At 36.9% G+C, this 17,886-nt stretch overlaps 1 non-coding gene across 1 annotated transcript; it reads right to left on the reverse strand.

Annotated features, from left to right (window-relative positions):
* Positions 1–1,046: 1,046 nt before the first annotated feature.
* Positions 1,047–1,117, reverse strand: LOC116662851. Its single transcript, XR_004318941.1, has one exon. It is a non-coding gene; the product is annotated as a small nucleolar RNA SNORD57 (small nucleolar RNA).
* Between the last annotated feature and the right edge of the window lie 16,769 nt (positions 1,118–17,886).

Here is a 17,886-nt window from a genome sequence, read left to right on the forward strand (position 1 = left end):
ATTTCTTTTTTCCCTACTCTTCACACATGGATCAATTTCTGGGCTGTCTTACTTCACAGAGAGGTTTTGATAATGCAGGAAACTACAGGTCAATTTTCCCTTCTCAATTTTCTTTCCAAAATCAAGTCAGTAAGATTATGTTGTATGTTCTTGAGACAGAGAAGAAGGGCTTTTTGAGAAAAACCTTAATAGAGAGAGAAGGATTTTTCTTCGCTAAGAAATTTTTTTCTAAAAACAGAAGGATAGAAGTCTATGGGATTATGGAGCAGTGAGAGCTTGTTTCTTGCTCTTCAGCAAACACTCAGTGATATGAGGAATTTCCATGGGAAATGGCGGGGACTCACGCAGCTCCTCCAAAACATAAGGCCCACTCAAAAGGGGTGATTCAAGAGAGGTTTATGGAGGAGTCATTTACATAGGTGTGAGCAAGGTTAAGAAAAATCAAGAAGGAATGATGAAGCACTCCTGGCTAAGGTAGTTTGAAGCTGTAAGTGAAAGGATTGGTTGCCAGTATCTGTCAATGTAGCTGTAACCCTTGGAGAGGGTCACATGATAAGAGCTGTGACCTGGAGAAGAATACAGTCTTTCTTAACACAAAACACCACAGAAAGGTAGCCTGGGGAATAAATACTCCAACTGCCGTCTTTCCCCCTACCCTCGGTTCTTTTGTCTATACCTCCCATTTGGCTGAATCCAACCAGAAACCAGAGGGCAGGAGAGCTGGGCTGATGCAATATGCAGAGTCTGACGCAGTATGTTTTTACTGACATTTCCCTAAGAGCTAATGACATTGAGCATCTTTTTTTGTGCTTATTAGCTATCCGTATAATTTATCTGGGTAACTGTCTACTCAAATACTTTGCCAATTTTTAACCAGGGTTGTCTTATTATTAAGTTGTAAGCATTTTTATATATTCTGGACAAGTTCTTATCAGATATGTGATTTAAAAATATTTTGTCCCATTTGTCTCTTCATTTTCTCTTTTTTCTTTTTCTCTGAAGGCCCCTGGCTCTGGGGCCTCTCTGTTGGCCTTATTGGCTTTATTGGATCAGGCTCATTAAATCGGTTTTTTGCCTCCGCTCTATAAGGTCAGGCTAAGAGAGCTCATCACCTCCCTCTCTTCACTTTCTTAAGGACACCTTTGATGCACACAGGTTTTTAATTTTAATGCAATCCAACTTTTCAATCTTCTCTTTTATCACATGTACTTTCCATACAATATTCATGTACTCTTTGCTAACCCAGGTCTCAGTGATTTACTCCTATGTTTTCTCTGAAAAGTTTTATAGTTTTAGCTCTTACATTTAAATCTATGGTATACTTTGAGTTAATTTTTGTGTATAATGTGATTAGGGGCCCAAATTCCTAGTTTTGCATGCAGATATCCAGTTATCTCAATATTGATTGTTGAACAGATGGTTCTTTCCCCACTGGATTGCCTTGGCCTCTTTGTCAAAGATCAGTTGACTATAAAGTTAGGATTTCATTCAGAACTATCAACTCTATTCCATTGATCTCTATGTCTGTCTTTATGTTAGTACCACGCTGTCTTAATTACTGTAGAAAGAATTACTTAATTATTATAGAAAGAAAACTTCGTAGAACTTTTTGAAGTCAAAAAGTCTGTATGCTCCAACTTTGTTCTTTTTCAGGATTGTTTTGGCTATTCTGGGTCTCTTACATTTCTATGTGAATTTTGCCAATTTCTGCAAAATCCAATCTAGCTTGGATTTTGATAGAGATTGTATTGAATCTAATTTGGGGGAATATTGCCATTTTAATGACAGTAATTTTTCAATTCATGAACATGGGTTGTCTTTCCAATTATTTAAATCTTTTATTTTCTCCACAATGGTTTGTAGTTTTCAAGTTATACTTGTTAAATTTATTCCTAAGTTTTATTCTTTTTGATGCTATTGCAAATGGAATTACATTTTAGTTTTAACTGTTTATAGCTAGTACATAGAAGTACAACTGATATTTTGCATATTGATTTTATATCCTGCAACCTTGCTTGAATTAATTTATTAGTTCCAATAGGTTTTGTGTGTGTGTGTGTGTGCGTAAATTCTTTGGAATTTTCTGCATGCCAGATCATGTCATCTACAAATAAAGATATTTTACTTCTTTGTTTCTAATCCATTTGCTTTTTATTTTTCTTTATTGCCTAATTTTGCTGTATAGATTCTCCAGTGCAATGTGGAATAGAAGTGGCAAGAAGGAATATCTTTGTCATACCCTCAGTCTTAGGAAGAAAGCATTTTGTGTTTCACTATTGATTATGATGTTAGCTGTAGATTTTTTTGTGTGTGTGTGGATACCTTTTATCAGGTTGAGGAAGTTTCATTCGAGTCCTAGTTTGTTGAGTGCTTTTATCATAAAAGAATGCTGGATTTTTTCAAATGCCTTTTCTGTGTCTGTTGAGATGACCATATGATGTGTGTCCTTCATTCTACTAATATTCTAATAATATTCTATTAATCTGTTAATATTCTATTAGTCTATTAATAATAGTATTATTAAATGTGTGATTTTTTTTTTTTACATGGTAAAACAACCTTTTATTTCTTGGATAAATCTCTCTTGATCATAATGTATAATCCTTGTTATATGTTGTTGAATTTTCTTTGCTAGTATTTTATGAAGATTTTTGCATCTGTATTCATAAGGAATATTGGTCTATGGTTTTCTTTTCACATGTTATCTTTGTCTCATTTTGATATTAGGATAATATTGGTCTCACAGATTGAGTTGGGAAGTATCTTTTCCTCTTCCATTTTCTGGAAGAGTTTGTGAAGAATTAGTGTTGATTTTCCTTTAGTCATCTTGGCCTGAACTTTTCTTTGTGAGAAGTTTTAAAACTACTAATTTAATCTCTTTACTTATAGATCTATTCATATTTTCCTATTCCTTCTTGAGTTGGTGTCCATAATTTTTTACTTTTTAGGGATCTTTCCATTTTATGTAAGATATTCTAGTTTGCTTCTTCTTTAAAAGCATGATATATATCTGCTATGTGCTTTGGAGAATGCTCAACTCAAGAACCTACAGTCTCGTAGGGAGAAGTATATGAGCACAAGTAATTATAGTACAGAAAAAGGGTTGTGCTTAAGAAGAAAAAAGTTTAGAAAATATCATAAGCATTCAGAAGAGAACGATATTACTTGCAAGTTTAACTGGCTTATGTTTGGAGGATGGTGAGATTGTATGAGATTGTGTGAAATGTTTATTTCTGGGTCTGGAAGGATGTTCAGAACTAGCAGTGCTGGGAGACCTTTCTCTGTGTCTCTTGTGTTTCTGCACGTATTGTCATAAAAGGCACTGGTTACCATTTTTCAAAACTATCTTTTCAAGGATGTTTGTGTAGCAACAGAGGAAGGCAGAAATACCTGTCTCTCTCCGAACCAAAAATGTGGCATATTTACTGTCCAGTATAAAAGATCCAGTTTTCCCAAACTCAGGGTTCTTTTTTGTAACACAACCCACTGTATGTGTAGATATTACTGAGCCCCCTTCAGTTGGCCTGTGGGAAATTTTGCTTGGGAGAAGGTTCAATAGGTAGGGTAAAGGCTGTTACAAATGGAGAAAGAACATTGACAAAGACATGTATGGGGAGAATGGTAGAATTGTACATAATGTTTTGAGGGGCCGTGGTGTTCATCGACAGCAAAATATAAGCTTGGAAAAGGAACACAGGGTGTTAGTGTTTGATATGCCATGCTAATGTTTGTAGGAAAGAGTAATAGCCATTGGTATTTGAATAGGCATATTATATAGCAAGTAAGAAATCATTATATCCTTGAGTTAGCCTAATGGCATTGGAACTAAAAAGAGAAAGTAAGTATGAAAGGCTTTATGTAAGCAGAGCAGCAATAAACTGTGTGTTGAACAGAGATCCTGTCTATTGTATCCTGCCCACTGTATTTGTAATGAATTGCATGGTGCCTTCATATGACAGGTATACAACAAATATTATAGAATGAGAAGTTAAATAAAAGAATCAGCAAGAATTGTAACATAGGGGGAGAAGAGAAAAACATTGCTTCTATTTGTTTTAAGTTGGAGTTCCAGGGACAATGATGGCATAGTAAAGAGATGTGGGAAATACTGGAGTAAGAACAGATTTAAAGAGCACTATAATGAGTTCATTCTCCAACACATTCCAAAGATCAACTCAGATAGTTCTGAAGAGTGGAGCATTAGGAGTGGGAAACACGAGTCTAAGAAAGTTCCTTTTTCTTTTTTTTTTAACATTTTTTATTGATTTATAATCATTTTACAATGTTGTGTCAAATTCCAGTGTAGAGCACAATTTTTCAGTTATACATGAACATATATGTATTCATTGTCACACTTTTTTTCTCTGTGAGCTACCATAAGATCTTGTTTATATTTCCCTGTGCTATAAAGTATAATCTTGTTATGATATCTACCAGCATAAAAGAGATCACTGAAGGAGAGACAAGGTAGAGGGAAAAAAGAGAGAGAGAAGAGAAAAAAGGGCCAGGGTTAAAAAGGAACCTTGAACAACACCCAATTCAGGTCAAGAGGAGGAATTTTGAGAAGATAGGGGAGTAGTCAGAGACATAAAAGAAAAGACACTTATTTCAGAGTTCAGAAACTAAAAAGGTGGAGTATTTCAAATAAAATGATGGTTGCATTTACTGAATTTTCAGCAGAGCTTAGAAGAGGTCTAGAAAATGGTCATTTTAGGAAATTAGTGATATATATTTGAGAGAGTTAATCCAATAGAATGATGAAAGAACAGAGATTGTGGAGGGTGGGGAATATGAAGACTTTTCCAAAAGATTCAATGACAAATTATACTTTGGGTTGACTAAATACTTGTTTTTGGAAGGAACTGAAATACAGAGTGCACCTTGTTAAGTGGGCGGGTGCATATGCTTGCTGAGACCAAAATTCATGAAATTGTTATTAATTTAATCTAAGTAATATTCTGTGGACAAGGTTATCAATGTAAAGAATGGATCTGAACAATTCAAAGATGCCTGGAGAATGTGCTCAGGTTGCCCATACAGAAACTACCATGCTTATTTTAATCTTAAAGCTACTGCTTGGCTGGAAGGTCTGAGAAAAGAAATCATACTCTTCTGCACTGAAACAAAATGAATATATTTTCTTTTCTTTTCTTTTCTTTTCTTTTCTTTCTTTTTTTTTTTTTTTTTTGTAAGTAGCTTTCTACTTAAATTTGGTACAAGTTAACATTTTGCTCATTACCATGGCAGAAGTCTGGTGTTAGTTTAGGATTCTTGAAGCTAAAATAGATAGGCAAGTCTGGAATGTGATCACTCACCCTGGACAAAGCCCTCTTCTTAGAGAATGTCACAACCCAGATTTTGCTATTTTTGTCCCAGACAAGAGTACTGGGTGCCATAAGCAAGCCAGTTGGTTGCCACATCATCATTTATAGCTGTATACAAATGAAAACTGATCCTGAAATAAAGAGGGAAGCACTGAAGCAAAGATGCTCCTTTTAGGAAAAACTCTTCTTGTCAGGATTCAGTGAAATGTCACCTGATGTAGTTGTGGTGTAGTTTTTTAAGTACTGTAGGTTTTTTTTTAAATGACATCTAATTAAAAACTGTTTAAAAAAGGAAAAAAAGATAAATCCATTACTTGGAAGCTTCCTCTTAAAAATTAAATGAAATCCTTAATCTGATTTTAGCATGGATAGCATTCAAATACTCAGCTCAGACAAGTGTCTTCTGCTGGTGGGCACTGTGACTGTACATAAAAATCTAGCTAAGGGATTGCAATGAGGTGATGTGAGCTAAGAGCTAAGTGGCTGCTTTTCTGGGACTCTTGGACACAACCAGGAGAGAAGATTAATAGATTTAAAACCTGGTTAGAACCTTGTTTCATAAACTACTAAACCTCTGCTCATCTTAATTGGGTTGTGTTTCTGGGCAGCTGAAAAGTTAGACAGTTTTTTGTCTTTTTGCTAAGCTTTAATGAAACCCACCAATCCTGCAAACAGGTTTCAATGTGTCAGGCATGCTTGGCTGGGGGTAACTTGTGGACTTGCAGACAATAGGAGAACTCTATCTGTAGGTCTACGTGCGGTCTGCCAAATGGTCCCCAAATGATAAGTAGAAACTAAACAGTAAAAAGCTGTTAGTAGCTCCATTTGGCAGGCATAAAGAAAAACCTGATTTTTTTTAAAATGTCATGAGGTATCACATTTTCTTTCCTATCTTGAGCAAGGTTGGCTTTTTCATGTGACCTTGAAGGAGTTGTGTGGGGATGTATTCCTATGCCATTTATGTAGTAGGCTAGGGTTACATTTTCAGTTGAACACTTTAATTTTCTGGTGTTAGCAAGACAGTGGGTACCTGGGGGCTCAAAAGCATATCTCTGACAGTGTGTGTATCTAAATATCTGTCAGCAGGCCAGTTCCAAGCCCCTTCAATTACTCTGGTGCTAGGGAACAAGCTGAAGAGCTGATATCAACAGAGGAGAGAAATAATATATTTTGCAGTCACTTTAAGTATTTTTAAGTGGGGGGGGGGGAAACCTATGGACTATGCTGGTGTGTTTTCTGAGAGTTTTAGATTTTGAAACTATGGAGACTGTACTTTGTGACCTCTTTGGATTGCTTTATATTATCATCATGATGCAGAAAGAAGATGAGGGTTTGCTTTCTCACTAATTCTGCCAAGAAATATTTATTGAGCACCAGCTCGGTGCCAGGCTATGCAGTGGGATGAGGATATGATGCATTTCCAGAGGGGTCTGTCTTCTGGGTGCTGACAGGCTGGTGGGGTGGCCGGAACAGGAGAGTACACAGCCCATGACAATGGAGTGTAATGTGTGCTAGAGGAGGAGCACACTTAGGGTGTCCATCCTAGGTGTAGGAGATGAGGGGAGGCTTCTTTTGAGAAGTTTGCATCTGAATTAAATTCTAAGGAACACATATAACTAGGCAGGTGCAACCAAGGAGGAGAGTATGCCAGGTAGAAGAACAGAATATTCAGTCTTGGAAGTCTCAGAGAACCTGGTGTGCTTGTGGTATACTTGTGTAAGCGGTTAGCCTGTCCAAGCCATGGTGCTGTGGTTTGGAGGGAGTGTAAGAATGGAGAGCCATGAGGAGGTAACAGTGAATCAGATGAGGCTTTCTAAGCACATTGGAAAAACTGGATTTTGTCTTCCTCTGAAGACAAGCAGGGAGCCATTTTAGAGTTTTGAGCAGAGGAATGACACAGTGAAACCATCCTGGTTGCAGCTGGAAAGGGTTTAGAAGAGTAGAATCTGTATATAGGGGGACCCCCTAAGAGGCAGTACAGTGAGTGGTAAAGGTGAGCAATGATGGTAGTTTCAGCTGAGACACAGTAGTCCCTGTTTATCTGTGGGGGATAGGTTCCAAGACCCCCAGTGGATGCCTGAAACCATGAGTAACACCCAACCCTATGGATATATGTTTTTCCCATACATGCATACTTATGATAAAGTTTAATTTACAAATTAGATACAGTAAGAGATTATAAACAATAATAATAGAAGAAAAATTATAATGATATACTGTAATAAAAGTTAAGTGACTGTGGTCTCTCTGGACTGTATTCACCCTTCTCTTTGTGATGATGTGAGATGATAAAATGCTGTGTAATGAGATGAAGTGAGGTGAATGACATCGGCATTGTGACTGAAGCTTTAGGCTCCTATTGACCCTCTGACAACAGTCAGAAGGAGGATCATCTGTTGGTTGATCTTGGATCATTGAGCCATGACGATGTCAATGGTTAGATATCAGGAGCTGACCATGTCGCTGGCTGGGGACCTGGAAGGGAACAGAGCAGAATGTACAAGGTTTCATCACCCTACTCAGAATTGCACACAATTGGGTAAAACTTATGAGTTGTTTTATTATTGTTTTTATTTTATTCAATTAACAGGAGTTATTAATTCATTATAAAAATGAATCAATATTTTTGGGTCACAGTTAACTGTTGGTAACCAAAATAGCAGAAAATGAAACCATGCAAGGGGGAATTAATGTGGTGACAGGGAGAAGTGGATTAATTCCAGAATTAATAAAAAGTATTATTCCTACTTGTGAGGAGGGACTGTTTATCATTTTCAGTCCCAGGTTTCTGCAGAACCTGCTTCTACTGCAGGCCCTCCTACCCGTGTGACCCCATTGCCCCCAGGATTCCCAGTCTTTGGTGGCCTGGTTGGAAATGATAGGCAAAACCAGTGAGAGTCTCCTCTCATTTTTTAGGATTATGAGAATTGAGACACCAAAATACTGAGTCAGTGAACATTGGGAACTTGATCTGAAAAATCATATAACTATTGATAAATAAGAAGAAAAAACAAAACCAAGCAAAAAGACTGATCATCAGAGAGACGGAAAATGAAACAAATTTACAGATTATGCCAGAGACAAGAATCTATTTCATATCCTGCTCTTAAATTACCAAATACCAAGTATATGTACAATAACCATACCATTTTGTACTTGAGCAAGTTAGGGTGAACTTTTACTTGAATTATTTTAGTTCATCTCCTCTCCTGCCCCTCAGCCACATAATTTGAGATTCATATGGTGCTAACAGGGTTGCACGATGAGTTGGTTAGGGGCCTCTGAGCCTTTAACTGTTTTATCGCTTTGTTTACATCAGTCTCAACTTATGCATTTAAAAGTAAGGAAATATCATGCCCTTTTCATGATCATAGACTCAGAACTCCAGGTTTCTAGGTTTGAGGTTATTGGTTTCTTGGCTCCCTGGAAATCTTTATTTCCATTTACAAAAAGGTTATGAGACTGACCAAAGCAGATTCACTCAGCCTTTCAGAAGCCTTGTGACCGGACAAGAGGACATGTTTTAAGTTGATGTGTTATTCAAAACACATCATATTTTCCTAGGGGTTGCTGCCCTGGTTGTGGAATGGACCATGGGAAGTGATTGTTCCATTTGACAGTAAGAGGAGAAAGCATGAGGGATGCTCAGATTTAATGTTCAAACTCTGGTCTTTTCAGAACAAATGTGTTGCTACAATCTGAAGACCCTGAAGCTGGTAAATGGAACTGAAAGCATCATAGAGCTCCTTGTTGACACCACATGGTCATAAACCCTTCAGACTCTGCAAAGAGGTCGTAAAGCAAATTGCTCCTTCACAAGTAAACCGATTAAATGGAGACAGAGCTTAGACATCTTGGAGCCTAATGAGGGTGTTTCAGGGAAATGATGCTCCTTTTCTAGAACAAATGATAAATTTTTGTTATGTGTGAGAAACAAAATTGCTCATAGGAATAAAATCAAGGGACAGAGTAGACACTATATTCTATTTTCGGTTAATACTGGGCTGGAAATGAGGAGACTTGAAATTCCAAATCTGACATTAACTGGGTGACCTTAGGAAAGCAAACTAACCACTCTGCTTGTCTCATTTATAAATGAGAATGCCCATTCACTCAATAGACATACATTGAGTACATATTATTAGCCAGTTGCTTTCACATTTGTAATCTCACTTCACTGTCACTAGAATTCCATGAGGAAACCGTTGTTATTCATTCAAACTAATAAAGAATCTGATGCTCAGAGGGTTTAAGTGACTTACCTGACACAGTAAGTGCTAAAGTGATAGTTGATAAGTGGTGGAGGCAGGATTTCAACCCCAGCTTTCCAAGTCCAGTGTTATTCCTGCTATGGGAAGCTTCTCTCCTTATGATACAATAGCATTTATTAACATATGTAATTATATTTACTAATGTTTGTTATATCATAGGAGTTTTGGCCAATCTCCTGTGTATATGCTTATTTTCCCTTAAGTTCTTCAAAGGCAAAGATCCAAATGTTCATATCTTTGTTGCCTGCCTCCTTACTTCCCACAATACAGAATACTGATCTTCATTCATTGATTCATCATTTGACAAAATACTAATCAAGTGCCTATTATGTGGCAGGCACTGTTCTAGGTATCTGGAAGTGCACAAAATAGATGATATCTCTGACCTTATTCAGTTATATTCTAGTGGAAGGAGAAGGAAATAAATAGCAAGTGGCATAAGTCATGAGATGTATTCAGAAGTGATGAGGGCAATAAAAAAGTAGAGCAGATTAAGGGGGATTGGGAATGTGGTGAAAGGGTAAGTTTGCAATTTTAAAGAAGGTTATTAAGATAAGCTTCATTGACGGCTGCATATTTGTCACCTAAATTCACTGGGGAGTGTCCTCTGACAACCTCAAGCCTCAGCTTTACTTGTGTATAAGGAAGAGATGGCACCAGGCTTTGGCCTTAACCCCAAATTCACTGACATGCATTCATTTCCCAGCAGAGAACTTTAGATCAATATCTTCCATATTAATCTACAGAACCACCAGGGGTAAAAAGTGGAAGTGGCCAAGGCATAGCTTGAATTTATGTCATGCCCTTTAAAACAGACAGCTAGGCATTGGGGCATAGGGCTTAAGGTAATGCTGACCTTAGCTAGGAAAAACACAAGTCTATGAGCCTCACAGATGTGTAATCAATAGTAAAGTAACTGGCTACAAGGGATTTTACACATCTGTCAGCTAAATCAGAACCCTAAAGGGCAAATGCTGCTCTAAAGAACATTAGCCAGATTTGTGGTGCTGACTCAAGGAGTTTGGGTCTATAAACCAGTGCATACATTACAAGGAGACATCAGTATGACAGTTTTTTCATTGGTGACAGTCATAATCTTGTTTCAGTCTGGTTTTCTAGTTGATATTCATGGGAAGATGTTGGATTGGCTGCACTGTCATCAGGAATCATTTTGTTTTTACTTTATACTTTCTTTTTATTTTTTACTTTCTTTTTATTTTTTTCCCCAACAGCTTGTAGCACTTTGTTCTTTGTCCCTATTTTTCATATATTATCTGCTTGTTCTTTTCTTATCTTTTCCTACCTTTTAAAAGTTATCTGCTTTCTTTCTGGCTTTGCTTTTTAGTTTTTATCACTGTTCTTCCTCCCTTCCTTTTTCCTCACCTTAAATATTTATCGTGCATCTACCATGTACTGGGCCAGGCATTGTGCTGTGTGCTGTGTTACAGTGGTAGAAAACAGAGAATCCTCCTTATGGACCATGCTGTCTATTGTACAAGATGACATTATACTTGTAAACTCACAAATCAATCTATATTGAATAACTATGGAAATTTTTATAATGAAAAAAGAGGAGGCTATAAATGAGAATAACTGGGACTTGTCATACACCAGGTGGTAGAGAAGGCCTCGCTGACAGAAATGTTGTGCTGAGACTGGAAGGATGGGAAGGATCTATCCAGGCAACGTCAGGCAGGAGCCCTCCAGAGAGAGGGAACAGTGGGAAGAAAAATCCTGGGGATGGCCAGAGCTTGGAGCATAAGAAGCTGTTCAAAGACCGTTGTGGCTGGATCACACTGTGGGAGCAGAGCATGGCGTAGGGAGATGGGGAATTCCAGAGGCCTTTCTCCTTGTTTCTCCTCCTTTGCCTATACCCATTTAGGTTGGATCTGAATAAGGTGTTTATTTGAACATATCCTTTGATTTTCTAGGTTATTGTCTGGCCAAAATGTGTACATAACATATGTTTATATATTTATTTATAGATGAGACAGCTGGGTTATGTTTTAGTGATTGCATTTTGACCACCTCATTGTAAATGAGTGATGATAGAGTACTAAACACAATCAAATAGTTATGAGAAATAAAAAATGTCATATATCATGAATTAGATCATAACAGAATTCTCTGTAGTTACCAGCAACAAAACAAGTATGCAACTATGGAAATACGTATGCATTCTTTCTGGATTTAACACTTCAGTGAAGTGGTTTTGCACAACTTATGAAGACATTTTATCCACAGTATGTCTTCTGAGCAGAATAATTTAGGAAGTGACATCATGTTGTGCTCCTTCCTAGAGACTGAGTTTAATTTACTTAAAGTTACTGAGAGAAGAAGTAATTCTCTATTTATTGATTCCCTTTCTTAGAAAGTATTAAAAAATAAAACCAATAAAATCTTGCATAATATAGCAAACATGATGTAAAAATATGATGCAAAATAATTAGATTTGATGTTTGGATACCTATTATGTGCTACATTTGTGTTTTCTAACAAAGGAGGTATCAAAAGCCTAGGTAGTCACAGGACATAGGATGGGTTTGAGGGTCCCATGTGCTTATCATAATTGATTATTATCTCTAAGAGTAAGAGATAATGCAGATCAGAACCAAGCTGTTGTCATAGGAATGGGGATAATAGTAAGGAAAGAGGGCTCAGTGACTGATTTGATACGGTGTATTAAGGAGAGGGAATAACTGAGAATAATGTTTGTGGTTCTGTTTTACATGATTCATTGTAGAACAGGCAAGAGAAGGTCAGGTTTATTGGGAAGGCAGGGAGTTGTGTGGTGAACTTGGTGGACTTCATCTGTCTATTGCATATCTTGAGAAAGACCTTGAGATGGGAGCTAAATTTATAAACCTGGTGATTGAAGAAAATGTCTAGGCTCAAGTAAGGAATGTGAAAATCACTGGCACATAGGGAGATGTATCTGTCCAGAATTACAGAGGTGCAGTTTGGTGTAATGGAAAAAAGCAATGGACAAAAAATTATGGTATAGACTTGATCACATCATTTAGTAACTGTACCATTTAGACATGTTACCTAGCTCAGTTCCTTTTAAATGATTCTCAGAATAACTCTCTTATCTTTCTTAAAAAGTTGTTGTAAGATTAAAATGTCAGTATAAGTGAAATATCTTTGAAAGTCATATGTATAACGTAGGTGTGTTTGTTCATTCGTTCATTCCTTCCTTCCTTTCTTCCTTCCTTCCTTCTTTCCTTTCTTCTAGTCATCACTCATCTGTCTCTCCAGTATTCACAATGAGCAAGGGATCTTTGGGGCTGAGAGCAGGGGACTGAGACTTGCCTAAAGGTGTCCTTGGAAATGTCCATCGGCTGGGTTCTAAAAATTTATCTTGAGAACCCAGGAGTTCCTCTTTCATATAACTGAGGGTCATCTGGAAAATGAATTTTGGAGAAGGTCTAGGGTACAACTGAAGACCTTTAATGGTTTCTTAAAGATCTCCCATATATTCAACCAATATAGAACTAATTATGTTACTCTCCTACTCTGAACTTTTAGAATCTTCCTTTCAATTTATTACAACTTCTCCAACTGGTATTTGGTGATCACTCCTTTCTGGTCTACTTTTCTATACCTATCTATACTTTTACTAAACAAAAATCATTACTATTAAGCAATTAAGCTTTGTTTTTGATTTCCTTTTTCTTTTCTCCTGTCATGTCCTTCCCTCCAACTTCGCCTGTTAAAATGCTGCCTAGTTTTAGAAACCATCTCTAATATTATCTTTTCCATGAGCTTTTAATGACCCACTCACTCTATTCTTATGAGCATTATTTCATATCTCTCTTATATACTATCTTATTTGCATACTTGTGTTATACCTTTGCTAGCTTGTGAGTTCCTTGAGGGTGTGGACGCCATCCTTTTGTTCTTCTATAGCTCCCAATCTGGCAGCTGGGATGTGAAACATCAGGGAATATTTGCTCAGTTGATTAGCGAAAGCAAATGTCACAAGGTGACAAATGGTCACATCTAGGATCAGGAAAAGCATATCCTGCATCTGTGGGTTTATACTAATTGAGTCTGTTTTACAAAAAGAGTCAAAAATAATTTTAAAACTTAATTTTAAAAGAAAGAAAGAAAGAAAATTCTTCAAAATAATTAGAGGCATTGTGCAATGGAGCACACTTGGCTCTAAAGAGTATTTTAAAAAGTGCAAGTAATCCTGTGAGAATTACTAAAAGTTCTGTTTTCTTTTCAAAGCTCTCTGACAAGATTTGCAGTGAAAAACAGTAAGAATCCTAGTAGCCCAGGAGGATTTTACTCAGTAACAATTTCTTCTTTCCAAGTTGGATTCTGAATCATTCTTGCCTACTGTCGTAAGTATTTTGTTCTATGTACAATGATGTGTTGAAGTGAGTTGAAGAACTAAAACAAACGTTTTAGGTTTAGGGTATCTATGCCTCTTTGTTCTTTTTTCCCTGAAGGATTTTCATTGCTTCTATTTAGTACTTCATAAATACATGGGCATGGTCTGGCTGCTGCTGACAAGGGTAGGATTTTCTATGTGGATTGACAATATTCTGTCCTGGAATGGCCCTATCAGCCAGCAGCATCAGTTTTGATCTGCTGAATCACTTATAGCCAATATTTCCTGCTGTGTACACTATCATCTTTTTCTTGAAATTTCCAGAGTCTGTGAGTCACTCTTCAAATTTATTGAGTGGCTTCTGGGTACAGAATAAGAGGCACTGTAGCAGGAACTATGAAATGTGTTCAGAGAATGAGGGACTGTGCATACATCTTGTATTATAGATTATAAATGGAAGAAAATCATCAACCTCCCATTGCTAGAATAGTAAAGCCAGGTACTTGCCAGTTCAAAAGCCCTCTTCTGGGAAGCCTCAAACTGCCTGTTTCATATCTAGGTGCTTTATGATGCATTCCTAATGAAAGGATTGATATAATCTGCACCTCATATCTCCACCGCCTTGGACCCAGAGTAGACCGGACCCAAATCCCATCATCTATTGACTGGTTAATGGCCTATTGTTGCTCAGAATGACCTCAGGGGGAGTGTCAGCATCCTATACTGTATGTCAGTTAGTTGAGTAAGACCCAAACTCAGGGAATTTAAACAGGCAATGAGTCAGGAAAAGCAGAAATAATAGATGGAGGGATGGGGGCTGGCTAAGTCACCAAGGTAGAGCTTGAGTAGAGAGTAGTCAGTGTCTATTGTGAGAATAGACACCAAGGTAGAGCTTGAGTAGAGAGTAGTCAGTGTCTATTGTTTATATTTAGACGCTGAAACTGCTAATAGACTTCAGGAAATATTTTTTGGGGCAGAATTCTGAGACATCATTTCCTCATTCTCTCAGAGTATCCCTGAGATCCGGCTAGGGCAGGATCAAACTCATTGAGGCATTTTATTATTTCCTCCTTCCTTGTTTACTTTCCCACACCTGCATAGTTCTTGCTGAGCTCACCCCCCAAATGCGCTACCTATCTTAGTGCCAGCTTTGTGAGAAGTTTAAACCAACATGTTCTCCTAAAATTGTGCTATTCCTCTTTGGGGAAGTAAAAATACAGGGACTAGTGTAGGACATGGTCATTCGAATGGATGTTAATCCTATCACCTTATAGCACTGCCATTCTTAACAGAAACTTCCTAGGCAGAAAACTGAAGAATGTAAAGCACTTCTAGAGGTGACTTTTTTGGCTAACACTCCTATCAGGCCTCTTGAATTAACCAAGCGAATTATCATGTGTTAAAATATTATTTAGCTCTTAAATACTAAGATTAGTTAATAAAGTTATAATTTTTATTAAAATGGACAAGGATTCTATGCATGAAGTCTTTTAGGAGGGATAATTTGGCTTACTTCCTGGATTTTACTGTTGATTAGTTATTCAGTTGCAATCTATTTTCTTTAGAAAAACCTTCAGTCTAGGATTTAACAAAACATTTCAAGTCAGTTATGTTGAATTTTTTCTCCAAAATAATAAAATCCATAAAATATGGAAACCAATTAACAAGCGTTGTGTTTTTATTAATCAAATAACCTGAAGGCAAAACAATGATGATTGAGTTTACAAGTCTCCACATTTATGTGAGGAGTAGCTCCTACAACCTGCAGTAGACAGGGGGACTCAAAATGTGTGGGTAAATAGACAGAGGACCCCACGGAATGGATATTTAAGGTAAGCTGGAAAACTTCTGCAGAGAAAGTTAACTGGGAAAGCCAAATCTGTTTTCTAAACAGTAAGTTGTATAATACTTTGGACATTTTTTTATTCCACATAGTAAACTTCTCTGTGAGGTAGACCTGTCATTTAGAGCTATACATGATCATGTCTAAAATTTTCATAGTATGAAAAAAAATGTACAAAATATAAGCATTCTCAGTAGTTAAGATGTAGATATGACAGATCATTTGCAGGCTTTTGAATAAAAGTTGATTTCTCATTTTGCTTTAATTATGGCTAAAGGCTAGGAATCTTAGTTTTACTTTTTCTCACCAATGACAGCTAATGGATCATTGATCAAGTTCAACAATTCATATATTAATAGTAGGTCCAATAGAAACATTATACACTTTTTTGGAAATTAAAATCAGAACAGTATTTTCATTCAGGTTCCAGAGCTGCTTTGTGCCTAAAGTGTGTCCTGCCTATCTTTCCGAGTCTTTGTCTATCTCTGTCCTTGCTCGTGTTCCTTTCATTGTCTTCAGCTCAGTGAGGCGTCAGCACATTCATTTTCAAAGAGAATTATATGGTGCATTCCTCTAAGCCCTCTCTCTAACATAGCCGACTTCTAGCTGTAAGTGACTTTAACAGGGGAAATGTGTCTTTATTCATTTGTGGAGTCACAGGATCTGTATAATGAAAGCTCTGGCATTATGGTCCAGGTAGGTCTCGTTGTTCTCACACAATTCTCCTGTTATCAGCTTAATTGATCCTACTCTTGTCAGAAGGCAATTTCTGTCTGCCCAGCACAAAGGGAGACAACCAATAAAAGGCTATACTCTTTAAGGTCAAGTTATACACTTTCACAGAGCTGCTGTCACATAGATTTATATCCTTTAGCATTATGCAGGGAGTGGGGAAAAAAAAGATAAGGTAAGATAAGAGAACTGTTTTCTCAGTGGGCCAATTAGATGAGGAGGTTGGATGTGAAAAAGTGGACAAGTTGAATCTCTTAGGTACAGACTACCTAAAATGCAATTTAACACCTATAACACATAGAATTATCATTAATTCATGAGTAATGATCGGGGTGAAAATTCACTTTAATGCTTAGAAAGGATAATGTGGTGTTGTAGAGTTTGTGTAAAAATGTTTCAAATGTGTGCAGTAAGCCTAATATATCATCCTTTTTGATGGGGAGGAGAAAAAAGTTGTGATTAATATTTGCTTTATATACAATGTAAGGACTGGATTTTTCATAAAGGAAAATAAGACTTGAGATACTTAAAACTTTTTTTCTTAGATGATCAACATTTTGGCAATGAAACAAAGCAAAAGAAAAAAGAAAAAGAGAAAGAAAAAGAAAAACAATGCCAAAACAAAAAACAAAGCAACAAACAAAACACTGAATGACCTGGTAAGCCAAAGTTGGACAGATGAGAAATTTGAACTCTTGGAGCCACAGCAACTTCATATGCACCTGATACTCACAAATGCACAAACACACACAGATGCACACACTCACGTGAACAAGAGTCACCAAGAACCTTTGATGCTATAAAACAATAGATTTCTGGCATGCAAAGCTCATGTGTAAAAGGATATACACTTTTATGGAAAAATCATTGCCTTGTATTTTTTAAGTATTAATTCCTCAAGAAGGAAATCAGTCTTGTTTGAGGATCGTTTTCTGCTTGTTAGTGTGTTTGTTCTGGCATTCCTCTGGGTAGCTTTTCATCAGAGGGATTTGTCTGGATACTTCCCATGAGTTTTTCAATTCTACACACCTATCTTTGGAATTTTGATTAATCTTTGCACGACTTAGAGGTGATCTTAATTTAAAACTGAATAGAATTAGAGATAGACAATTCTTGCAAATTTGAAGTTAAGACTTCTCATCTTAGGACTACACTAGTGTAGGATATTATTTCTATCTAAAAAGAGTTTTTAATAACTTCTGTTACAAGTTGCGGACCAATTTCAAGTGACTCACTGATTCTCTTTTTCTTTATCATTTCACTACATTCTTCATCCCATTTTACACAGATTGAGCACTCATAATGGATACCCTTTGTGGCGATGGATAAAATATAAATTATAGTTTCCTGACCATAAAAAACTTAAAATCACTTACT

The sequence above is a fragment of the Camelus ferus genome, chromosome 3 (assembly GCF_009834535.1).
Source record: "Camelus ferus isolate YT-003-E chromosome 3, BCGSAC_Cfer_1.0, whole genome shotgun sequence".
Taxonomy (NCBI): Eukaryota; Metazoa; Chordata; class Mammalia; order Artiodactyla; family Camelidae; genus Camelus; species Camelus ferus.